The sequence below is a fragment of the Larus michahellis genome, chromosome 1 (assembly GCF_964199755.1).
Source record: "Larus michahellis chromosome 1, bLarMic1.1, whole genome shotgun sequence".
Lineage (NCBI taxonomy): Eukaryota > Metazoa > Chordata > Aves > Charadriiformes > Laridae > Larus > Larus michahellis.
Window position 1 is genome coordinate 84,103,353 of NC_133896.1, and position 12,088 is coordinate 84,115,440.

The window sequence follows — 12,088 nt, forward strand, 5'->3', positions numbered from 1 at the left end:
ATGTTTTATGTAGTCATTTTACACCCACAGAAATGGGGGAGGAAGCACCAGCAAATCAAGAAATCTCCATTTCTTTACACTAGACTTTGCTTGCTTTGCATTATATTCCACGGAGGGAAATTACTGCACAGAGCCGTAAGCAGAGACCTTCAGACCCTCATGTTTTCAGTACTGCTGCTGATATACAAGACTGGAGGCAGCGAAAGGGACGTTTCGCCTGACTTGAACTATCTAACACTTAGGCATAAAGTCAGTTAATTGTCTAGGCTCTTTCTGTTGTTAGTAAAAAAGCTAGGCACTGCTAACGGGTGATTCATGCCGCACTATGGTAGATCTGACAGATAGGCACGGTGACTCACCTCCTAATAACCCTAGTATGCCTCCGCTGGCTGTGGGTTTGCTGAAGACATCTAAATTCCAGGTGGGTAAACTTAGGTGAGATGAATCTTACCTCAGGAATCATTTTTTGCTGCCATCTCTCACCTTCCTGTGCAAACACTTTCAGTGAAACATGTGCGGTGACTTGTGAAGAAATAGGCTCTTCAGTATGAAGCAGAACCTCCGAAATGAATATTGTGAAATGTCAGTGGCTCTACCCACGTACCTATGGCCAGCTTGTAAGGGAGTAACGGTTAGACCTGGAGTTGGCAGCCTGGAGCGTGTCAGCAGTAGAAAACCACCAGTCCGAGTGCTCGGTTTGTTTTCACCCACAGAGATTCAATTACAGGCTGAGATCTCACTGGTTCCTCTGAAATCCCCAGAAAAAAAATAAAAAAATTATTTATACCCAAGGAAAATATTTCCCTATCAGAGCAAAGCAGACTGATTAAATGGCCAAACCAACATGAAACAAAAAAACCCCAAACATTGTAAACAGCACTATTGTTTTGGAGATATCCATCTCTTATTAGAAGAAAAAAATATTTATCTGATAGCATTAAATATAGCCTTTATACATAGGTGAGGTACTTTTTTCAGACTACCAACAACAGGGAAGATGTCAGATGTGCTGTATTTGCAGATCAAATGCGCAAACATCCTAGATGTGAAGATTTATTCCTAAATTTCCATTTATTCCAAACTTGAAACTAGCTGGCTGGGTGTCTGTTCAGTAGATTCCAATCTGAGCAATATTACACATGAGTTTTAAAGAGAGCTGAGGAAAGTTTCTCACATGCATAAATAGTATCTGATTTGATTATTAAGGGTCCTCTCATATTAAACCACTGAGTAGTTGCTTATTTGAACTTGCTCTGTCATTGGCAGAGAGTTGTCTTTGGAAGTTGAAATTAAATATGTAGAAACTTCTTTAAAAACATTATGCAAATTTGTACTCACAGTACTGTTGTGCCACTGGCAGATAATGTGGATTTTGCCAAATGCACGGCACATTACAGGCCTCTAGTGGTAGAAATAAAAATATATATATTAGGATCCATCTCTGTAACAGTTCCTGATGGTACTTATTGCAGTCTTACTAAATTGCATAATGCTTTCTGTTTATAGATTTGGCCTGCTAGTTTGCTCACTTGAGGGATATGGAAATTCTGCAAAGCTCAGAGGTGTCAGTGACAATTTTCTGTTAATCTGAAAACCACAATAAGAAAGTAAACTAGGTTGAAAAAGAGAAAAGTACATAGAGTATGTACGTTTGCTACTACTCTTGCTCAATTTCAAGGGGTATTTGCAGTGCCCAGACATGGCAGAATGCAAGCCCTCCCTGTGAGTCTGGCAGGTTACAACCATGCCACACCATATATGCTGAGGCTCAAGCCTTAGCACTGCTTTTTCTGCCAGGTCTGTGCATGCACAGGGGCCTACCAGTACATCTCAAAGCCTGGCCATTGCCCGGTTGGTATCACCTCCCTGACAAATTTGAAGGTGTTAGTTGTCCAGAGGCATCCTCCTTTCAGTCCTTGTCAAGGAGCATACCATCCTGCCAGGCTGATCTGGCAGCATTTAACACTTTATTTGCCCAGCGCAAATTTATTTGTCTTGCACAAAGTACAAGACAGTGACTAATCAACTCCCAGAAGGTTCTTCGGTGGTTTGTCTTGGGTTTTTTTGAGAATTACAAATTTTCACTAATATTGAGAATAACACTCTCAAACGTGGCTTCAATTCTAAGAAAAACATGATGTGTGAATTTATACCTCCCAAGGCTGGACTTCTGTACCGTTTCCACTACCTTCTTTCTTCTCAAGCTTGTGTTCAAAAGGAGCTGAGAACTGCAGGTGAAGAACAGGAAGAGAGATGATTTGGAGGATGTGAAGGTAATGATTCCTGTGTTTTGGATAGTATTAAGAGGAAAGTGATAATGAAACCTGAAGAAGATTGGAGGTGTTGGGGGAAATTATGTCTGCTTGGTAGAACAGAGATAGGAATACTTGCACATATTAAATGCTGATGGTAACAAGGCCAGCGGTTGTTATACAGTGTCTCTAAATGGAAGAATTTCAAAATTGTGCATAACTGCTAATGAGCTAGTAAGGCTCGCAGGTTGCCTGTAATGAAGTTATCCCTGTTTTATAGGAGTGATACCAAAGAAAGCGTAAAGGTAAACACAGCCCTGCTCACACAGGAATAACTCAGAGCTGTGGGCTGTACTGTGTCCAGTGAACTGGACTGACATGGTATAACCAGGATCTAGGATCTCCAAATGCTGGTGCATGCCTCAGTCTCAGCATTCTACTATATTTATAAAGGAGTTAATGGTTCATTAAATACTGTTGATAGAAGTACTATATGTAAAAAAAATGAAGAGTGTCAGAAGAGACTGAAGCTAGATAAACTATTCCACTCTTTTTCCCACTTAGGTGTTCTTTATTGGACAGTGGGATTCATCACTGGTCACTGCATTTTAGTGAAGTAGGCAAATTTGAGAGGCTTCAGAAGAGAACATACTCGGAAGTGAATACGTTACTGTAAGATGCATCCTCTTGTGCTTGAATTTCTTCAGATCCTCTTATCTCCACTTATCAGGCAGGGGAGGAAGTATCTACGTTGTTGAAGTTTGTCAGGTAGAGTAAAAAAGAACTTGCTCATCCTTTTATTGCTTTCTTTTGGTTTTCTCTGTTACACTCCTTTATCCTGTCCAGGGGATGCGTGAGTTTGGTACACAGAGCACCCACATTTCTCAAACATTCCCACTCACGATCCACAGTGAAATTCTAGTGACATGCAGCCACGAGCTTGGAAACAATCGCTCTTTGTGTTACCTGTTTGTAGCTATGTTTGAAGACAAGTTCAATGTCTTTGGTGGCTGTCCAGTGAGATGAAATTCGGTGACCTACTGGAAATCATATACAGTTCAGGAAATTCTGTGGGAAAAGGGAAAAGTCCTACCATACTATTAAGTAGTACCTAGTTATGATAAAAAACTTCCTTCACTTATCCCAGTAGCCCAGTTGCAGGGCATCCTGCCGTTATTGCTAAGCCAACTCACACCAACGTTTTAAAGAGATTGTTTTTGTAGCAGATCCAGCTGCTTAATGTTCCCAAGTACAGAAGAAGAGACTGTCGTGTCTGAGACACGAACAAAGGCTCATGGCTACATGGCAAAAAAAAAATGCTCAGCTAATAAAATAACTGGCATCAGTCCCTAGTCCACAACTGAGCCCTGGCATCTATGGCTGACTTCCAAGTAGCTCACAGGGAATGAATGTTTGCCTGAGATCTACATGGTAGCTCTGATAATCCATTTAACTGATATGTAAGGGACCCAACAGAAGCGATTTCCTGATACTGCCAAGGGGCAGGTTATTCTATTAATTTAGGACCACAACTGGTCTATCCTTTTTATGACTAATCAGTGCCTCTCGTGGGAGTGGAAACCTGCTTGCCTCCCCTCCACTGCTGAGTGAACTCCCTTGATGTATCACCACGTTCCCAGAATGACTGCAAGCACTTAGATGTCACTTTAGGCCCTTCACTCGTCACCTTTTACTGTGGCAGATGTTGTTTGGCTAAGCTGTTACTCCTGGGGAACAGGGCTGGGCAGACAAGGCTGTGAAATCCCAAAGCGAATCTATTTGTAAGTGGGTTGAGAGCGACCTACTGATGAATTATGTGGAGGGCGATTATGACACTGCACAAACCAGCCTAATCACTACTTCTGCTGGAAACATGACTTCACTATCAGAATCCTAAATGCATACCTTTGGATATGCTTTTGCAGGGAGCAGCAGGAAACCTTTAAATCTGTGCTTCTGCCTTACCTACTTAGTATAGAAATGGAACTATTAAATTGGGCTTTAGCACATTATTCTAATTTCAGTGCACAATTTCTTTAGTTCAAAGGAAGCCCGTGATCCATGTGAACATTTTTTGCAGAAACAGGTCCTTTTTATTCTATCTGCTTTCTTTATATCATTCATTTGGGCATTGCTTGCTATACAGTCATTATATCATGTTTTAATTATCTAAATCTCTTCATGACAAAAAGGCTTCCTTGATATGCTAGGCATGAAGGGAACAAGTTGTACACCATCCACTTTTTTAACGAACAAATGAGACCGAGGTATGTGATCTGCATGCTCAGAAATAGTCTTTCTTTCCAACATCAGCATCTGCTTTGTATTGCATTGTATCTCCTGTGGCAGAGATCAGCATTTTCCTCTCAGGAGGGTAGTGGGTTGTCTTCCAATTAGGAGTGTACACTATCATTAAGAGTGTGTTTCCTATACTGGAATATAGAAGATTGTGTCCCAAAGCACTGTAAGGCAACAAGGGCAAAACTGCAAGTCCAGGAGCACTTACAATCCTGACTTGATCAGTTACAAACTTCTTACAGTAGTTAAAATAGGAAGGAAGACTGAAGTATATTGCAGCTTGAGGTACACTGAGCTACCAAAGCAGGATGGCTAGTCTACATCATCACTCAGGATTTGCCTGATAGCCTGTAAATATGACAAGACCTATGACTATAGGCTAGGTTAACATTCCCTAGTATGTAATGCTATTGAAGGGCAATGGAAAGCAGGAAGTTTCCCATTGCTGCATACTGCAGCAGGAGGAGAGAGAATTCCTGCATTCCTCTGGCTAATTTGTTGTCACCTTTATGAGGACTGTACTGGCCAGCAGCAACAGTGACATTAATGATGCTACCCATGAACATATTGTCTTTTATCCGAAGATCTTCCAGCATATGTAAACAGTAATTAAGCTCCATAACACCTCAGGGAGTCACAAAGGATTCATGTCACTTTTAGGATGCAGCTCTGCAGCTGTTTGACTGCATATGGCCTTACTAGTTATTGATTGATTCACCACGAGCCTAAGGAGTCTGCCAAAACTGGAGTCACAACTGCATCCGTTTTCTGCAATAAATGGAGGGGGAATAGCACTTTTTTTCCCCCAGTGATCATACACACTGTTTTCATTGCTGTGAAAGCAGTGTATAGAATCCAGCCCAAGTCCTCTCCAGTTAGGAAGTTGCCACTCTTTCAATTTGAAGGAAGGTATGATGCCTCAGTAAAGATTTCATGTCACTATGCCTTTTGTTATGAGTTATATTAACTCAAGACAAAGTCTTCTATTTCACATAGGCCATGCATAGATAGACGCTAAGGACGGGCAATAACAAAACTGAAACTTTTTTGCTATTGTAAATATAAGGCAATTTCAGGAATGTGTCTGCTGTATTCCAAACAGTAATTGCATTAGATGGACAGAGATCGGAACATTATGTACTACCTATTGGCTACACAATCCACCATTAGAAATTGGAAAGTTGAGTTGTTCACTTTCTGACTCCGATAAATATCTGCTCTGTTTGGCTTCCAGAACACCGCGAGCAGATGTACCAGATCATTAAAGGTGGAAAGAGGATTTTGCATCCTCAGTTTTTATTGCTACTATAAGTACTTTGGTAGTCACTGCATGGGGAATTGGACCCTGCACATCTTGCAATCTGCATGTTAGACACGATCAAGTGCTTTTCAGACATGGGCAGGATAAAGGTAGGAGTAGGCAAAATGGAAATAGAAAGTAAAGTCGTAAGAGTTAGGGAGACATCCTGGTTTGGCAGTTGCCTGTTGACCACCACATGCCAGCAATTTGCAGGCATTAGTGTGAAAGATTTGAAGATGAAAAGGAGCGAGACATTTCCATGAGGAGGTTTCTCGAGGTGTAAGGCTGAAACAGAAGGGGATGAAAGCATGGTGGCATCACAGAGAGATTTAGGTAAGACTAATTTGATGTAGACATCTTTGCAGAGGGAAGATCATATGGGTATCTGCTGGGTGAACAAGAAGAGGTACAGATGTCTTAGACTTTCAGAATCCCCATGAGGCTGACAGATGTTGGTATGGCAATTCAGAGCACCTGATTTCAAAACCAGAATACATTTTTTGCTTCTAATGCCAGTATTTCAACTATGAGAGCAACCTCTTTCCTGTAGTGGGAACCCCAGTCATTTTTAGGTAGCCCACACAAAATCTGTGCACCGTTTATACCTCTTGTCAGCCTCTGAAGTAGCATCTAGTATGACTGGCATGTTTGATCAGGTAGGTCATATCTCTCTTCAGCCTCTGAAGTAGCATCTAGTATGACTGGCATGTTTGATCAGCTAGGTGCACATAGTGGAGGAATATCAGAAGGCACGGTACAGGCAGAAAAAATTAAAAAATCCCTTCTCCAATGGCAGTGGATGCTCAGTTGCAATTACTATTATGTACTTTCCCTTTGAAAGGAACAGCTGGTCAGAATTAATTTCTCAGTTCACTGCGGTTGGTTGTTTTGTGTGAGAGTGAAATGTAAGAACAAAAATTCTTAAAAGAATTGAAACATTCAAGTATTACAAAGAGAGAGGTTTATAAAGGTTTTGTATCCCCTTGATTTCACAGGGGAAAACAAGAAATAGGGCTCATCATTCCAGATCAGACAGTATGGTGGTGCAACCTGCCCTCCACCTCTCTTGGCCACTTGGTGCTTGGTGTGATTCCCCGTCCCTGGGCCACATATCAACCTAGAAGTCAGGCATGAATTGCAAAAGACAAAGGACCAGAGTGTTAAGGCACTCCCTTAACGCACCTGGCTTCTGCTTCCACTATTCCTTAGGAACGGTAATGGCAATCAATCACCCCCTGACAGCCTAGTACATCTCTACCTGGATCATGGCCAAAGGGAGGTGATACCAGAACTCCAAGATCTAGCAAGCTCTGGACTTGCACAACTGATGGAAAGTACCAGAATATTCCATTGTCTGAGTTGGGCTGGAGTAGAAAAATACCTGACGAAAGTCAATTATCTCCCTATAAGTAGCTATTCTAGAGAGACCCTTTGAGCTCTTCTGGATCACAGCAGGCTGTGATCAGCATCTCTCCTGAGTAGGGATGCTGCTCAGGTGGATACCTGGAGGATTAAAATGCCGGGGCAAGTCAACCCTCGAGTCTCAGTTATTGCCTGCTGAGGAATGCTGATGCATTGTGACTACACCAAACTTGAAGATGGAAATTTTAACTGTAGGCTAGCCTCTATTTCATCCACCTCTCTATGTACACATTAGCTCTTATGAGCATGGATGTTCTTATACTTTACTGGATCCAAATATCTCTCTGTGCCTCCGTAAAAAGGGGCACCTGTTGCCTAATTGGAGTCGTCTGTTGCGAAGGGACCTTTGGTCCTAGCAGTTAAAAACTCCTATGTGTGTGTGTGCACGACCGCTCAAGTGGTGTGTGTTTGTATGTTTGTGCTCATATGTGTATGTATTGATTTGGGAAACCTTATAGTAAGTTAGTGTGAATCACATCACCAGTCACAGTCCAACTCTGAAACAATACCGATTCAAGACACAACGAAAGGTCAGTAGATTTTGAGGTGAAAGTCAAAGGTTTCTGAGTTCTCTAGGCCTAGAAGTTGTTTGGGAATGCACTTTTGGAGACGGGTCTGCTTCAGGCTCCAACAACCAACACTGATGCTTGGTCACAAAAGCACATAATGAGAGAAGATTCTTACCTCAAATAACTGGTCAAGTAAGTAGGTAAGACTGACAAAAGGTGGGCATAGAAGCAACAAGGACTCAATTCAGATGCTGACACATAGGTATCTATTGCCTCTGGAGATGCCTTAAGATAGCTCTGATATCCATGTGGAGCTCCCAGATATGGCACAGAACCTGCAGGAATCCTTTGCAGGAGCAGCAGGAGATTAGGTGAGGTACCTTAGGGCACGCTGAATGTCAATAGGTTCCTATGTGTGGGCAGCTGAATCAGTCCTTACAGCTCCCCTAAATATAATAGAAGCTAAATCAGATGTAGATACCTATAGGTAGACACCTAAATTTTGTATCATCTTGTAAGATGATTGCCATCTGAAATCAGTTGTCCAAGGTCACAAAGACAATAGCCTCAGAGCCAGAAGCAGAACCCTGTTCTTGCACCCAGATGGGCAGAATATGGCTGATATGGCTGTACACTAACTGCAGGTCACCTTCACCATGATCCTATGAGATAGGCAAGTTTTCCTTCTATTTTACAGATTTGGAAACTGAGGCATAGGATGACTCTTCTGAGATGACAGGGTATGCCTCATATATTGTATGCAGAATAATGAAACTGAAAAATCTATGCTGGTAGAATTAAAATGCTGGGGTTTAAGACCATAATTTACGCAAGAGCTGCTGTAATCTTCCAGTCCTCTGCATAGAGACAGGCTGCTCAGTACCTCTGCCAAAACCTTTCTTCCTGTAATCTGTGCTAAACCTTCCAAGGTCTGTGCAATTGGTTGCATGGTGTGTAAGTGAGGCAATCAAGAAACAGAATCCTTGTGCCAGAAGGAGCTTCTTCCTTCAACTGCTTCACTGTGCATCTTAAGGGCTTCTGTTTGCTTTAAATATATATGGGTTTGGATTTTTCATGCACAAGACCTTTGTGGACTGGACCCAAATATACTGAAAAGTTTGGTTAGGTTTTCAGAGTGGTTTAATGATGGTTGATTGTCACCTGAAATCACTGTATTTCTCCAGAAACATATATGAGCTGGTAATTGCATATTAGCAAAACAAACTGAGTCATTCAATTATTATTCTGTAGGAAACTCTATTGCTGTAAAAACACCTATTATTATGTTACCCATTGTTGAGAGAATACTCATAAAAACAGCTGTTATTTATTTCTGTTGTTAGCAATTGAAAGTTGATGTGATTGTTAAAGAGCGTGAAGTAAGGGAGATTACATGAACCTTCCTCAACAAATAAGCTCATGAAGATGCCATTTCAGGAGTTCAGAGCTTTCTTTGGAGGATGGTCTTGCCAAGGAGTAAGGTAGTGCTTCATCTGCTGGTAGTGTTGACAATCTAATCCTGTCCTTGAACTTCTTATTACTTAGGTACACCCACCCTAGGAGGTATGTTATTCCATAACTACCTGTAGACCTTGCTTAGCAAGAGTGCAGCTGTAGATATGAGCTGAATGAGAGATTTGGGTTCCTTCCTGTGCTGTGGCATCTGCAGCTCTGACATTTACATCTTTTTGAAGCATTTTTCCAGCTCCAGGACCCTCCATGCTAGATGAAGCTGGTCATGAAAGTGCCACCAGAGATGTATGCTGCAAACTAGTGGCGTACATCTTCCTTTGGACTTCATTCCTGATCAGGTGGCATCAGTTTCATACATAAGTTACAAGTAATTTTAAATATCTGCATATAAAACACTGATATGAATATCTGCATGCATAAAACACTTGAGAGATTTGGTTCAGTTTAATTGCATATGAGATGAATTTGATGCCATTCGAGTTTTCCAAGGGCCAGGTATATGCAAATTTTAGAAGGTATCTGGCCACCTCAGATCTTTAAATGTGTGCTGGTAGCTAAGGTTGTGGTGCCTTAACTGGTTAGATATTCTTAGACCCAACTTAAAATTCCTGCTGCTATTATTTGGTGTTTTGTTGATTTCAGCAGGCTGGCGATATCACTTGAAGGTGTGTTCTGCTACAGAAGAGATCTTGTCTGTCACTGCTTTCACTATCACCCCATGCATCCCTGCAGTTTAGAAGCTCATATAGAAAGTCAGTTTGCTTGATTGGTAAACTTAGTCATTTTTTTTCAGGAAGATTTCTTGTTGCTTATTGGTGTTGTATGAGCGTGGCTTATACCTTTGTAACATTGTGGAAATGAACAGAAATGGGATATCGGATCTGAGACTTTCCTGCCCTATAGGACTTGGCCTGGATTCAGCGGATAACTGAAGTAATAACATATCAATGGTTCAAAGATCAGATAAGTTAAAAATAGGTCTTAAATTTGGTGAAACAGTTTGATTAATAGCAAGAAGCAGTTCTCATTTTTCAAGCAATTTTATCTATATTAAAAGAAACTTTTTAGGTGGGTAAGTAATTTTGATCAAAGAGAGCTAAATTGCTATTGCTCACAGCTACAAAGAGCATTGCTACAAGAGATGAGGTTAGAACCCAGTAGGTTTTGGACTTCGACAAAGTACACCTCCTTCATATGAAGTGCCGGTAGGAAAAGCAAAGCACCCAGGCCTATCAGATCTGATAAGCCTCTGCTGTGGTGTTGAGAGCATATCCATGACGTAGCCTGGATATCCAGATAAAACTGGCCCACTGCTCCTTGTTTTTTTCAAGTGTTGAAACAGGTTTGTTTTGTTAATTTGTGCTTTTAGTACAGTTTTCTTCGGAAGGAACAGCAATCAGAGGACCAAATCACAAAACCTGCATTGTCTAGAAGCTCTCAGAATTGTTTTACTGTTGGTATTTGTTATCGGTAATGATTTTGTGGCAAACACCCATGCTACATGCAGGAGATGCCCAGCTTTTAAAATAGTTAGAATATGCAATCTTTTAAATTTCTGATTGACTTATTTGAGCTGTCACATATTGTACATAACTGAGTTGCTTATTACTGTGGCATCCATGTTCCTGCAATACCCTTTTTTTTTGACAAATCACTGAATGAAAAACCCAATTCACTTTGGCATTCAGAGCTCCCCTGATACTATTTCAGTGAAGGAGCAATGTTTTTTCTATTGAGTTTTGGCTGAAACTGAAGGCCCCAATGGCTTTTGTGTGTGGTCCCCACAGAGCTGCCCTCACAGTTGTACTCACATCCATCAAAGGACGCCCATTCTCGGAGTGTAAAAGTACCATGTTACTGATGTCATATCTCCATCTGCCAGCCATGCTAGTGAACACCCGCAACAGTACCACTGGGAATACTTCAGGAACAGGGCAGGTTTTAAAAAATGAAATACGGTTCATGTTTGGTTTTTTTTTATCATTTCAGTTCACATGAACAAATAAAATACTTTGCCCCAAATGCAATGTGTTTGTGAAAATTCACTTCAGCCAAATGTTTTTCACCAGGGTAAAAAAGTTTGATGGAAAAGTTTGTGTCTGTAATTCCGAGTCTTATACATCAATTTAAATAGTTCAACAAACATTACTTAAAGTTACCAGACAGGAGTAATAAAATACAGTCCCATCTACAGATAATAGACAGGTAGAAAGGGCTGGTCTGATTTATTACCTCCATTGATTCACACAGATAAATAATCAAATCTTTTTAAGGATTTGGGCACCAAAACTTTAGAAATTAAACCTGTTGGTTAGTGAGCAAGTACAAACTTCAAGAAAGGGCCTTCATAGGAAGCTCTGCAAAAAATGGTATGTTCACTATCATTGTGTCCCTGAACCTGAATCGACAATCTGGATCAACAGAAAAAAAAAACCCAATATGTCACCAAAGGTCAGTCAAACCTTATCCTAAACTGGGTTGCCCTTCTGAGGCCCCCACCCCTACAACGCAAAGCCTACACCCTAAATAACCTTTTCCAAAAGTATCTGTTTAATTTCTTTCATAGTTGCCACAAGCCATGGAAACACAGTAGTTGTCCATCAGCATCAACAAGTGATGTGTTTCAACGAAAAACTACCACCACGTGGCATGTCTAATTATCCTGCTTTCAAAAGCTGATCTTTGGCATTTTGCCCTTCAACAGTATTTGTGATGTATCTAGTGACAGACACAACGCAGTGGTACACGGCATGACGCTACCCTCTTTTTTTCAGAGTTCTGCTAGTAAAATGTGCCCACTGGGAAAATAAGAGGGCGTATCTACGCTGCAGGTG